The sequence below is a fragment of the Rattus rattus genome, chromosome 4 (genome assembly GCF_011064425.1).
Source record: "Rattus rattus isolate New Zealand chromosome 4, Rrattus_CSIRO_v1, whole genome shotgun sequence".
NCBI lineage: Eukaryota > Metazoa > Chordata > Mammalia > Rodentia > Muridae > Rattus > Rattus rattus.
In genome coordinates, this window is record NC_046157.1 from 48,378,983 (window position 1) to 48,393,844 (window position 14,862).

Below are 14,862 nucleotides of genomic sequence, written 5' to 3' on the forward strand. Positions count from 1 at the left end.
GATTCACAGCTAACATGCAACTCATTTTACAACCTTGTTAAAATTGTTAAACATTGATAGGTTTGTTAGAAATTCCTCCTGTTTGGTAGAAAGAGGCCTCCTGTGTCTCCACAGGTGTTGGGCTTGCCGTTCTGGCTGATACAGAACAAATTGAGACTGTTTTCCCCATGAAAATACAAAGTTGTAATTTTGTCTACTGATTTTACTGATAATATATATTCTACTTGTTTACAAACCAGTTGATTGAGGAAGTAGGAGGGTGGTTCAATGGATGAAGACCTTGCTGAAGAAGTTTAATGACCAGAACTCAGATCTCTAGTACCTTCATAAAAGCTGGGTGGGCATGGTGGCTCACCTGTCATCCCAACACCAGAGAGGCGGAGACTGGGGATCCTTAACTACCTAGAGGGCAGTGGATCCCCTAGAACTGAAGTTATAAATGATTGTGAATCAAGGAATTAAACCTGGGTCCTCTGAAAGAGCGGTCAAATTCTTGAGCTCCAAGATCAACAAGAGACCCCACCCCAGTAAAATAAAATAGAGAGTAATTGAGGCAAACAGCCAATATCAACCTCTGTTCTCCACACGCACCCATCCACATGTGAACACACAACACACACACAACACACATATGCATGTAAAAGCATAACACACAACACACATACACATGCAAAAACACAACACACACATGACACACATACACATGCAAAAACACAACACACATACACAAACACACAACACACATGCAAAAAACAATTGAGGAAATAAAAATCTTAATTTTATGCTAAAATTAGTGCGTTTTGAGCACAACTTCCAGATTCTAGCTGCCTTCAGCTTAAACCAACATCGTTGTTTTTGTGTATATCTCCACACGTCAGCAAAACCACATCAAATTTAAGAGGAAGACTGTCATCCTGCCCACAAGGCAGCAAGTAACAGAAAACTTCATAAAGATCAAAACTTCTAACTACTTAGAAAGAAATAAAATTGATCCTAGGAATGGAGTACAATGTACAATCCCAGCACTAGGGAGACCAGGAAAAGAAGAACTTGAGTTTGAAATCAGCATCACTAGACAGCAGAGGGAGAGAGGGAGGGAGGGAGGGAAGGAGGGAGAGGGGGAGGGAGGAAAGTGGGGAGGGAGGAGGAAGAGGAGGGAAGGAGGAGGAAGGGGAGGCAGGAAGAAGAGGGAGCGAAGAGGGAGGAAGAAGGAGGGAGAGTGGGAGGGAGGGGGGAAGGAGGGAAGAAAGAAGAGAGGGGAAGAAGAGGGAGGGAGGGGAGAAAGGGAGGAAGGGAGAAAGGAAGGGAGGGAAAGGAACAAGAGGGAGAGTGAAAGGGAGAACCAGAGCCAGAGCGATAGCAGAAGTGAGAGAAAGAATAAGAGGGAGAGCGAAAGATCTAGAGAAAGAGCAAAAGCAATGACGAGTATCTAACAGAGTTGCCACAGATGACCAGAAAGGGGCTACAGAACAGCTCAGGGGCCCACAGAGTGGCTATAGTAACACCACCACATCAGAACCTCTACCCACACACACACTCTGCTCAAGTCTGGCTCTCCACAGCATAGTGCTCAGCTATGAAATTCTAGGGCCCCCTAATTGTGCCAGAAGGCTGGGCAAAGCAATGTCTGACATTCACTAGATGTACTGAGAGACGAATGTGGCTACACACTTTTTACAAATCAGTAGTCAAGGTCCTCAGCACCGTGGGTTCCAGACATGTGATGGATAGAGAAGGTAGAGTGGATAGCGACGCCCCCTGGGCTGTGGAAGGTTAAAGCAAACACTGAGAGCCTCTTAACTCTGACCCTACACCCTCCCTGACTGACTCTGGGAAGTCCCTGGTATCACTAAGAGACAGAAACTACAGTTTCCACATTTGGGTTCAGAATTCAGGTGTTTGAGGTCTCCCCTCTTGATGTTTCTGCTGCTGTTAGTTTGTTGAATTTCATTTTACTCTTTTGTGTGTCTGTGTGTCTGTGTGTGTGTGTGTGCGTGTGTGTGTGTGTGTATCTGTGCACCACAAGCATGACTGGGGCCTGCAGAGGCTAGAAAAGGATGTCGAGTTGCCATTATTACTATTGTATGTGTGTGATGTGGGCATACATGGGAGGATCGTTTTTTGCGGACTTCCCTATGACCTTTACTCGGATTCCAGAGATCGAAATCAGGTCACTGAGCTTGTATTTTGGCAAGTGCATTCAATTCTTCAAGCCAGGTCACTAGCCCAGCTTTCAGACTCTTTAAGACGCTGGCAGGAGCTAGGGTCTGGTGGTTCCCACCTGCAAGCGCAGCATTCAGGAGGTTGAGGCACATCGGGTAGCACAGATCTGAGATCAGCGGAGAATCCACAGTAATGACTTCCAAGCCAGTCTGGACTACAGAGTGAGACCCTGACTTTAAAAAAAGCAAAACAGCAGCAGCAAAGAACACAGACGAGACACCCTTGAGCTTTTCTGGCCTTTGTGACCTTGCCAGATTGTCAAGGTCACCAATTAAAAAAAAAAACAAAAAACAGGGGGTTGGGGATTTAGCTCAGTGGTAGAGCGCTTGCCTAGCAAGCGCAAGGCCCTGGGTTCTGTCCCCAGCTCTGAAAAAAAGAAAAGAAAAAAATAAATAAATAAATAAATAAATAAATTACATCAAAAACAACAATGCCTCTAAGAAAGCTTCCCAGCACACTACAGGGGCTCACCAGCTATTGTTTTCCCTTTTCCTAGAGGCTTATATTGAACTTTATACTAACGTCTACATTTAATTGGATAATAGCTAAAGATGGCTAAAGGTTGTTTGGGGTGAGTCTGTCATAATGAGCTGGCTATAAAATGTATCTCAGCCTCTTTTGTACCTAGAGTTCCGGGTGGTCACTGTTTGGGGATCAGCTCCACCTCATCTCAGACACCTCTGCCCTTCCTGGGAAGCAGAACAGCCTTGAAGCTTCCAGCAAAAGGCGGCACATAGTCAACTCTTTGATTCCTCTCTCCCACCAGTCATGCTACCTCTCCATCCCATAACTTCTTCTGCTCAGTGTATGTAACAGCTGATTGTGTCTGACGGAAGTCACAGACGCAGAATCTTAGTCCTCTGACAGAAGGATAGCATCAAATTAACACTAAGCAAGTGGAACTAACCTACACTTAAAATGCCAAAGAAAAGCATAGCACTTGATCAAATATGTGATTACGTTCAGTTTATATCCACTGAAATGACTACGTTTTCACATTTACCAAACTCTTGGCAATTAAAGATAAGGCAAGGGGGTCTCTTAAGGATTAAAGTGAACACCAAATCTTGTGTTATATGTAGCTAAAACAGAGGCTTGGAATCCAGGATGAACAGCAAACAGATGGAAACACTGTTTCTCCATCAGACAACAGAAGAGGCAGGAAAAAGCAGAGAGTGTGGAAAATATCCAGCAGGAGACAAAAAAAGTAGAAAATGGAGCTAAAGAAAATGTGACAAAGAGGAAATGCATGATAATCTGTTCTCTCCAATTCCTCAGAGAATGTATATTAAATGAATTAAGATAATTTATTTAAGGGAATGAAGGAATGACTCAGAGGTTAAGAGCACTGGATGTTCTTCCAGAGGACCCAGGTTTAATTCCCAGCACCCACATGGCAGCTCAAACTGTCTTTAACTCCAGTTCCAGGAGATCCCACACCCTCACACAGACACACATGGAGACAGTGCACATAAAGTAAAAATAACAACAACAACAAAGCCCTATGAAGTCAAAAATTTTAAGACTATTAAAAATATATAACTATTAAAAAATATAATTAAAAGGACTATTTAAAATAAAATGATCAGACTTGGGAAAATGAACAATATATAAGTTTAAGTAATATCTTCAGAAGGGAGGTATAAAGGAAGGTCAGGAAAGTCTCTATGGAAAATATCTATAACTGTAGAGAAAATTTTTTTAAATTGCTTCCATGAGAATACTATTATTAATTCTGTCAATAAATTCTGAATCTGAAATTATTTATAGCAAATCATAAACCTGTAAAGTTTGCTTTACAAGAAACAGAACATGGATAAACAAAAAGCAATTAGACAATAAGTCTGTAATAAAAAGTCAACCTGCCTTCATTTTATATATATATATATAAAATATCCCTTAGAATATATTGTCTAATATATATAATATACAATATACATTATTGATTTTATTAATATTATATATTACTTATATAATAAATACATATGATACAATATAATGTGTAGTATATCATATATAAGGTTTGATGTATAATATATATTATATGTTATATTTATTATATCATGTACCATGCATTGAAATATATTCTGATATATAATAAATATAAAATACTGTATAATAATTAGTGTTATATATTCAAAGAAACAGAATAGCTAGGTATGGTGGCACACACCAATAATCCCATATTCAGGAGGTAGAGGAAAGACAATTAGAGGTTCAAAATCAACCTTTCTATTTGGGGGCCAGCCTGGGCTACATGAAACCCTGTCTTTAAAAAACAAACAAAAGGAAACTAAACAAGCACTCAACTGCAGCCAAGGATAAGGAAAGAAAAGCAAACTGTAACCACAAAAGCAACATCCCTAAACACCACCATGTGTGAGTATGGGTTAGCCTGACAGAATCTGGGTCACTCAGAGATGGGCCTAGGGATGGGATTATCTTGGTTATGTTAACTGAAGTGGGAAGACCCACTTACCATGGGTGGCCCTATTCCCTGGACAGAAAAAGATGGAGAATTAGCAAGCGTGCTTTTACTGCTTTCTTCTTTTGACAACAGACACAATGTAACCAACTACTCTGATTCCCCCACCATGATGGGCTGCATCCATGAACTATGAACAAGACTAGGCCCTTTCTCCCTTAAGCTGCTTTGTCCAAGTATGTTATTAACAGACACAGAAAAAGAAGCATGTACACCATGTCACAATATTGGGAGCGGGGGAGCACAATATTGTTGGAAAGGATACATCAGAAATGAGTCAAGATTAAGCACTAATCCATCATTTTAAAAAGGAAACTTCTTCATTTGACAAAAAGTAACCATAAATACTTAATGTGGACACTACACTTCAGAGTGAAATTTAAAATCATTGCCGTCAAGGTCAGGACCAAGACAAGAATGCCCATCATGGCCACCTCCATTAAACACACCTTACTGGCTGGCCACAGCCAATGTAATAAGAACAGGGTAAAAAAAAAATGAATAAGGAATAAAAGAAGTGAAAGAGGAGAGCCTGCGTTTGTTTTCAGTCAATGTGGTTATGACCTCAGACTGACTAGGCTAGCTTGTCTCAGAAGCAATTCTCAAATCTTTGAGATCTATCCCTGAGGTGACCAGGCTGCTCTTGAAAGCAACTGACTTTCGTGTGCTGGTTTATCACTTTGTACTATTGTGACTTTACAGCATATTCCTATCCGCATGTGATTATGCCAACAGAACAAGGACGGCTGGGAAAATCAAACGCCCACGTGAAATATCTTAGCACAGATCAATTCACTTCCCTTTTCATCGGTCAGGAAAGTCAGGTGTCCATGCTAACCCCATGCTGTATCCTCCTCTTTGTATTTATAACCAAAACAGCTAATATTTAACTGGCTGCATTCAAACAGTCAAGACAGGAGCTGGAGAGAGGCCCAGTGGTTGAGAACACTTTCTGCTCTTTCAGAGGACTCAAGTTTGGATCCCATTTCTTCCCGTGTCAAGTAGCTCACTACTGCCTTTAACTCCTTCTCTGAGGGATCTGATGCCCACTTCTGGCCCCCACAGTTGTGTACACACACCGCACACACAAAGACACACAGAGAAATAAAAAATAGTAAACACGTATTTTTTTTTTTACATTTAAAGACATGCTACATATGAGCGTTAATACCAACAAGAATACAGCTAGGTTATTAAGCCTTTACAGTATTATTAATAAGAATTCAAAACTTTACCCTAATGATAAGAAATGCCAGGCAAACTCCAATTGAAAGATACTCTAGGAAACCGTTGTCCTGGCCTTTCCCAATATTGTTTTTAAAGATTTTATTTATTTATTTTATATATATATATATATATGAGAACACTACAGCTGTCTTCAGACACCACCAGATGAGGGCATCAGATCCCACTGCAGATGGTTGTGAGCCACCATGTGGTTGCTGGGAATTGAACTCAGGACCTCTGGAAGAGCAGTCAGTGCTCTTAACCACTGAGCACCTTTCCCAATATGTTAAACCCATGAGAGACAAAGACTAAGACACAGAGCAAATATGGGAAGGGACATGCTAACCAAGAACAACATGGGGTTCTGGCTGTGATCCCAGGCCAGAATGTTATTAGCAAGAACACTGCAAAATGTAAATGGTCTGAATATTAATCATGTTGAACCAGTGTTGTGGTGCATGACTATAATCCCAACACTAAGGAAACTAGGAGAGAAGAATCTAAAGTTTGAGGCCGGCCCCAACTATGTAGCAAGATAACAACAACATCATCATCATTGTCATCATCACCATCAATGTTGTATTTGCTCTGAAATCGACAAATTATATTATGACAGAACAACAATCCTGAAAATCGACAAAATTTTTTAACTCAAACTTGACAAGTTTACTTGAAATGCATGTGGACGAAAATAGGTCAGCACATTACAAAGAAAGCCAGAGGGAAGCTTGGTGCCTGTGAATCCTCCCAGTCACTCATTAACTCAACACATAGCTGAGGTACAGGCAAAGAGGCTAATACTAAGAACTAAGTAGTGCCTCCCCAAAATTCATATTGGAGTTTTGACCCAAAAATGGCAGAACCTTTGAAGATTAGATGATGAGACCCCAGCACAGGGCCCTAATTCAATTAAGTTATTAGAAGAAGAAATGTCAGACCCCTTACAGTTATAGAAAGTGGAAGTCTGCAACCAGAAGAGAGACCTCACCAGGAGCCAGCTATCCTGGGACTTTGACCTAAGACTTACTTGGCCTCCACAAGTTTCTACTGCTTAAGTCAGCTAGATTAAGATGTTTGTGTCTTACATCACCAAGGTAATCTATAAAAAGAGAATAAACAAGTTGGAAACAGATTTGCACATTTATAAGGAAGTGGCGCCCATCACTAGGAAAACAGTCACACCTGAGGGTGCTGGCTATGCACATCAATAGCCACACCTGAGTTCTGAGCTCACAAACGATCCAAACCAAACTCCAGGCACCTTAAAACCCAAATGGTTTTCTCATGTAGGGAAAGTTACCCAAACTTCAAAACTTTTACAACCTTTCAACTTTTATAGGAAAAACAATGTGATTGTCTTCAAAAAAAAAAAATTAGCATGGAAAGATGCTCTTAAGCCAGAACACAAACCACAGACAAAGACTTGACAAATTTGATCAAATTAAAAAATAAAAAGCTGTGGTTAGATAAAATGTGATCATACAAGCCCCAGACCAGAAAGAAATGCTCCCAGCATGAATGAAGGCTCTAATGAGCTTCTCCCACCAATAAGAAAAGATATTCAAAAAGAAAAATAAACAAAAGATACAAACAGGTCACTCACAGAGGAATCCCAAGCGGTAGGCAGACAGACAGACTTCCATAATTTCAACATGATATACGCCCCCATGGGATTTTGAGGATAAATGCTTACTCATCAACTTCTAACCCTGTTTGGGGGAGACAATGGACCCTTGGGTGTGCACACACGGCTGGAGAAGGTTGGGGCAGGCCTTTAAGAATGGTAGCCTGGCCTCCTTCTTGCCTAATCTCTGCACTTCCTGGCCAGTGTGATTTAACTACTCACCTCATGTTCCTGCTGCCACAGAAATCAGTTGGTTCTGACTCCATGCCTACCCTGCTGTGATGGACTCTACCTTCTAGACTGTGATCTCAGATCAATCCTTCCTCTCAAGTTGCTTCTGTCTTATTGGGTATTTGGTCATAATGAAAAAGAAGCATAGGTAGGTAGATGATCGATTAATAGATAGATCAATGATGATAGATAGATGATAATGATAATGATGATGGTGATGTGGATAGATAGATATTAGATAAGTAGATGATAGATATATAAACAGATGATAGGTGATAGATAGGAAATAGATACATAGATGATAGATAAATGATAGGTAGGTGAGAGTGATAGATGATATGTAGGTGAAAATAGATAATAGATGATAGATACAGTAATAGATAATAAATAGATGATTGATAGATGATAGACACAGATAGACAAGAGATGAGAGATAATAGATGATAGATTATCAATAGGTAAATGGTAGGTAATGGAGAAATTATACATGATTATGACTAGAAGGCAGATGACAGATTATTAATAGCTATAACAAAAAGATATACAATAAAAGATAGGTAAGTTATATAGATTGTAAATAGTAGATAATAGAATAATGACATATATAGATGACAGATGCATGATAGGTGATAGATGAATAGGTGATAGCTATTCAAACTGATTGATAGATAATTGATATACTAGATAGACATTAAATGATAGATTCATGATATATATTATGAATAGAAAATAGACAAGTGATCAATCATAGATGATAGATAAGTGATAGATCCATAGATGATAGATGAATGGATGACAGACCAGTGATCAATCATAGACGGTAGATGGGTAGATGATATACAAGAAAATATAGATGATAAACACAGGGACAGATGGAAGATGGATAGATCAGTCGACAGAGGAGGTTGACAGACAAACAAGACACTTGTAGGTGGAAAAACATGACCAGCTGTGCTAGAATCAGCTAAATGCACTGAATGCAAGGAGACTGAGTTCCTAATCTTTCTGTTAGTACAGATGCAAAGGTCTAACTGTCCTACGTGTTGCTGAAGCTGAGGGGAACAGGCACTGAGTTACTGAACCATGAAGTTGTTGAGAGTGAGATTTAGAGCACCACCAACCCCAAGTAGCATCCTTCGAGATCTAGGACCAATGGAGACGCACTTGTCCCCAAAGTCAGCTATGCTAATATAGATGGGTCCTTAATCTACAGAAAATTACACAGGTGTGCAAGAGACGACTGACCAGGAATGCCTACCACGGCGTTTTATATGAAAATGTAAAACAACTAAAGATCCAGCAATAGCAAAGAGAATGCACAAAGTTATCACTGTGCCTCAACCCCAGTGACCATCAAAAGCGTAATGGCAGCAAGTGAGAGATGCAGATTCACATGTAGAGTTATGAACACCCACACGCAGGATGGGGAAGAATCCAGTGAGAAAACGCAAGAGGTGCGAAGAGACCTAAAGGGTAATAATGCCATATGACCAGCTCACCTGGTCACATTCTCACCTCATAAGTGACAAACAGGCACTACCAAAGTGACACATTGTCACACACGGGCATGCTCACACACAGGCATGCTCACACACAAGCACACACACACAGAGCTTGTCTGCTACTCTCTGGCTTTTCAACATGCCTGAAATATTTACTAAAATTCTTACCATTTTAAGAAAAATATATTTGATTCCTCCCTGGCCTGAGTGGCCTTGAAAACGAGTTTTAGCAAAATTCCAGAAAAAGCAACCTGCCAGTCCTGATTGTTATTCATACAGCCTGATGCCTCCCTTGTCCCCTTTTTTCCTAGCCCGGGACAAGAAGCAGATTATGATACTCAGGACTCGACTAAAACTCCGAGAAGAATTCAGATGAGACCCACATAATTGGAAGGCAATAACGAAAAGTCAACTTAAATTTTACCTACAGAGACAGCCAACCAGGTAACCTGTCCTTGTTTAACAAGAACGGCAGCACAGAAAATCTGGAAGAATGAACTCACGGAAATGGATCAAAGGTGAGCCCCATAAATGTACTGCACCCCAGAGACATCGAGCACTGAGCTGGCAATACACAATGAACGTAGGAAATGGCGAGAGACCCAGGAGATTAAAAGAGGACTTGCAGAGCTAACACGTGGCAATTAAAACAGCCTCAGGGAACAAAGAAATGGGGCCTTGCAAGAAAGACTACAGACAGCCTTGGACAGTGACCCTGGAAAGGGAGTTTGGACACAGAGAATCACAAGCTACAATAGTAGAGAATCCAAACCCAAGTCAGCTCATCACCACTGAGCCCCAAAGTCTGTCCTCTGTTTTAGTCATTCTACCATGCCCCAAAATATGTGTCATACCAGCTGGCAATGACACTTAAAAATCAATTACTTTATAATTTGAGAAGCTTTCTTATTCTTTCAGTACTCAAGCAAGATTCAGCAGAGAGCTTAGAGAACAGTAGGTAAATGATGACTTCAATAGTCACTGTCACCAGAAGCCCAGGGACAGATGGGACAATCTAGGCCTCACGTGCCCTCAGAGAAGTAGTATTATCAGCATCTATAGCAGCAGCTCTTAACCTGTGGGCCTTGACCTCTTTGGGGGTTGACTGACCCTTTCACGGGGGTCACGTATCAGATATCCTGCATATCAAATGTTGATGCTGTGATTCATAACAGTAGCAAAATGTAGCAATGAAAACGATGTTACGGTTGGGGGTCATCACCACATGAGGAACTGTGTTAAAGGGTCGCGGTGTTAGGACAGTGGAGAACCACTGCTCTGTGGAATCAGTAGAGAGAAGCAAGGTGCAGGGTTGAAGTGATCTGCCCAAGCTCCTAGGTCTCTCTGTGAGGAAATAGAGAATAAGTGATCCAGTACATTCTTAATGGTTTCATCCGAAATGACTTCCAGCCCCTATTGAGGAGGTAGGATAGTGTTCAAAAATCAGATATCTGAGACAGACGCGGATACTTACACCCAACCAATGAACTCAAGTCAGGGACCCCTGTGGTTGAATTAGGGAAAGACTAGAAGAAGCTGAGGAAGGGGGCGACCCAATAGAAAGACCAGCAGTCTCAACTAACCCAGACCCTGACAACTCTCAGAGGCTGAGCCACCAACCAGGCAGCTACTACAAGCCCCCCTGCTCCCTGACGCATATCCAGCAAAGGACTGGCTAATCTGGCCTCAGCGAGAGAAGATGTGCCTAACCATGGAGAGACTTGAGGCCCCAGGGAGTGGGGAGGCCTGGCAGGGGTGAGATGGGGGGACACCCGGGGGGGAGGAGGAATGAGAGGTAGAACTGCGGGAGGGTGGACTGCTGGGAGTGGGTAACAATTGGGTTGTAAATAAATAATAAATGAATAAGTAGATAAAAGTAATTTTTTAAAAAGTCTGGTTGATGTTTCTAAACTCTTGATCTTGGTTTTTAAGCCAAATGTTATTTTTGTCAGGCTCAAAACAAACAAATGTCTATCTGGGATGCCTATGAGCATACCAAAGCACCAGTTGGCCTCCAAGATCACTCAGTATCTGTGGTTACCCTAAACTTCCAACGGGAGCTGCTACCCTAAACTTCTCATAGGATTCCCTTCCCCCAGCTTCTCATTCCCATACAACCCTGGCATTTCCGGCCATAACCCCTCTTAGCCTCTCCTCTTCTTTTGCTCTCTCCTGTCTTCCTCTTTCTCCCTCTCTTCCTCTCCTGCTCGCCCTTCCCTCTCCCCTCGCTCCTCTCATGGCCCAGTTCAGCTTACTGGTGATGTGTAGTCTACTGCTTTCTCTCCCTGCTCCAGGCTCTCCCAGACCCCTCTGGCCATACTGCCCCTCGTATCTACAATAGAAACCTCCCCTCCGGCTGTAGGTTGGAGCAGTCGTGCCCTCGCTTTATGCAATTTTGTCAAAAGCTCAACAGTTTCCCCATCCGTAGCCGAATCCGCAGGTACAGCTTACAAATGGCTAACGTGGTCTGGAAGCCAGCAGGAAATTTCAGAAGATGCCCAATGACTAATGCAGATCAGCTTACACACCACAGCAGTCTTGCCCTGTCCCAGAGCAGGTGTACACTCTGGATGGCTACTCAGACTGTTATAAGGGGTGTGACACACACGCTGGCATCCGAGTTTATCATAGGAGTAGGGCAGATTTCCGAGAACCTGGGTGCTTCCTCTTTCCCTCCCTAATTTGGACATGTTCAGGTCTCTCTCAGCCCCGACAGGTGTGTTTTTATTGCTATATTGAAATCATAAGGAATGTGGGTCATTATAATTGTCAGCATGGCATCTAGACCGGATAGAACTGGTCTAGAACATTACCACCCAGCCCTCCCTTAGCTGGAGAGTTGGGGAAATGAACTAATGTAATAGTTGGCACCCAAAGGCTGTGATTTTCAGTGTTCAGGGTTTAATCTTTGAAAGCTGTGCACTGGCAGGACAGCTGGTCATCAGTTGTTTAGGGGTTCAGTCTGGTGACATTATCTCCTGAGCCTGGTTTTAAATGGAGAGCCATGTTGCCCCCCATCCGAATCTCTATCTTCTCTCTTACCCACTCTTTCACTTTATAGCTTGACTCAAACAATTCCCTTACCAGAGGCAAAGAAAAGTGTTGTTTAAACCCACTGGAGGCCAGTCACAAAGCCCGATAGAGTGAAATACCCAAGCCTAGCCAGAGGGTAGGCTGAAATTGGGAGAATGGAAAGATTTTTGTCAATCATGTGTTTCCCTGATGGCAGGGTAGTGAGCAGAGACGAGCAATCGTGTGCAGGAGAAAAGTCCACTCCTTAACTCCTCCACCCACAACCCCACACACACACACACACACACACACACACACACACACACACACACACACTGCTCACCCAACCCAGGGTGAAGCCAATGCCATGAGCTCCTGACAGCTGATACTTACAGTCAGGTGAGAGGGCGTAGTGGCTTAAGTTCTGTCAGGACTAAGGAAGGATCACACCTTAACTTACTTATCTAGGGGTAGAGGGTGCCCAGCAGCAGGAAGCTATTCAAGGAGCTGTGGATGGACGCTCAGTTGATCAGATCTAGTCCTGATGGGAAATCCAGGAGAAATGGGATCAGGTGCCTAGTTAAACGAGCTCACAGAACAGATGGCAAGTTCCTGAGCTCAGAACCCAAGGACAAGGCCATGTCCAGAAAAGCAGAGATTGCTGTCTGGAAGCCCTTTTAGGACCCTCTGAACCTGCCCTGTCCACTGCCTGTAACTAACGCTTGGAAACTGAAGGAGAGCCCAGCCGAAAGACTTAACCAGCATGCTGGGACTCATAACGTCGGTCTCAGAGATGTCCACGGTTTACTCAGAGCACCTGCCTAAAACCCACAAGGAAGGGACATCTGGTGAGAGGGACATTCAGAAAGGAACAACTGTGTAGGTCAAGCTGGGGGAGGGGCAAAGGGAACCAAAAGGAAGGATCTGCTCCACAGAATCACTTCTCAGACTTGGTACCATCAGCCCTGTCCTAAGCTTCTCCCTCAAGCATCAGACTTTTTTCTTTTTAATTAGACAAAAACTGAAGGTAACACAAAACAACCGTTCCTTACATGATCTCTCTGAAGCCAAATGGGCGTATTATTCAAACTTTTTTTTTTAAGAAGAAACACTGAAAAAATGGGACACACTCGCAGGGCATATACAAGACTGGATGGATGGTGGTGGACAGACAGACAGTTTTTTGTTTTGTTTCATTCAGTTCTGAAGATTGAGCTGGTGCCTCCCACATGCCCGGGGCCAATTCAACCACTAAAGCTAAATTCCTTGCCAAAAGTTGCAATTTAACTAAAAAACGTCACTGTACAAGAATGGGCTTAATAAACATGCATGTAACTCAGCCATGCAACTAAGGATTCCCTACATTTATAAAATGAATAAAAACAGCCACTGGGTACCCCAACACTGACTGTAGCAAGACCTATCCCCAGACCCCAGCACATTAAAACACACGCACGCGCACACACACACACACACACACACACACACACACCACAACACAGCTAACCCCTACCCCCAACCCACCGCCAGAGAAAATGTTGATTACCAAGCCCAAGGCACTCCCACGGCCAGAAGAGCACCCCAGGAAGTCAGCCCCTGGCTGTCACCCCTGACTGTCACCCCTAGCTGAGAAGATGGCTTTTTCCTCTCTTGTTCTCAGCTCTGGGCCCACACACTGCAGGAGCTGCTGCTGCTGCGGCAGGATGCTTCTGAGTTGGTTTTAGAATTTGACTTGATTGATGTTATTTTCTCTAGATCGGGGCGTTCTTTTGAATCGCGTGCTATGTCCATCTGATGTGTAACCCTCATTTATGTGTGCGCTGCTACCCACCCAGAAGCACAACTTCCTTCGGTGTGGTGTATATACAAGTCTCTGCCAGTGAATCCAAGCTAGCATCAAGCTCTGTGACATCTCTGCCTTAATTTTACAGGAAGAACACATGGATGACAGCCTGCCCTGCTGTTTCTAGTCCCGGCGCCTTCGCCTCCCCCCCCCCCTTCCCCCGCAATCCCTTACCGTCGTCCGGCTGGAGCTTAGAAGGGACAGGACAGGGGACGCAGGCGGCCCGCAGGCTCTGTCCAGGCCAGGGCAGCCGCAAGCTGGACTGGTATTTGCAAGTGGGAGGAGCGCGCGGCAATGCGCTTAGGGACTCTGATAGGTGCGCGGCGGCGGGAGGAGGTGCACTTGACTCCCGCAGCGCAGCAGCAGCCGGTCAGTCAGAGTCTGGGCCCCTGGACCACAGCTCTGCGAGCTACGCTATGGAGAAGCAGCAGGAACCGGCTGCCAAGGTCCCGCCTCCCGAGTGTGCTGGCCAGAGCATCTTCCCTGGCACCAGCATTTGCGCAGATCCTCCGGGGCCTGGGCTGGCTGTGCGCTCTGGCCCTCCCAGGGGACCGTCTCGAAGTTAACTTTGAATTTACTCCCGGTGCGAGCCAAACCGCAGAGTCCCGCGTTTCCCAGACCCCAGTGACCTCCGGAAGACCACACGATGCTCCCTCCCCTCCAGAGGAGAAAGGGGAGAGAGAGGGAGACAGGAGGTGTGTTTGGGGGGGCGGGG

General features: G+C 43.6%; 1 protein-coding gene across 2 annotated transcripts in view; it reads right to left on the reverse strand.

Annotated features, from left to right (window-relative positions):
- Positions 1-14,404, reverse strand: part of B3galt5 (beta-1,3-galactosyltransferase 5) — a 37,978-nt gene extending 23,574 nt beyond the window's left edge. Inside the window, exon 1 of one of the 2 annotated variants that reach the window (XM_032900367.1) lies at positions 14,322-14,404. The gene's annotated coding sequence lies outside the window, so the exon portion shown is untranslated. The remainder of the gene's footprint in view (positions 1-14,321) is intronic. The other variant, XM_032900366.1, reaches the window with a different exon arrangement.
- Positions 14,405-14,862: the final 458 nt, after the last annotated feature.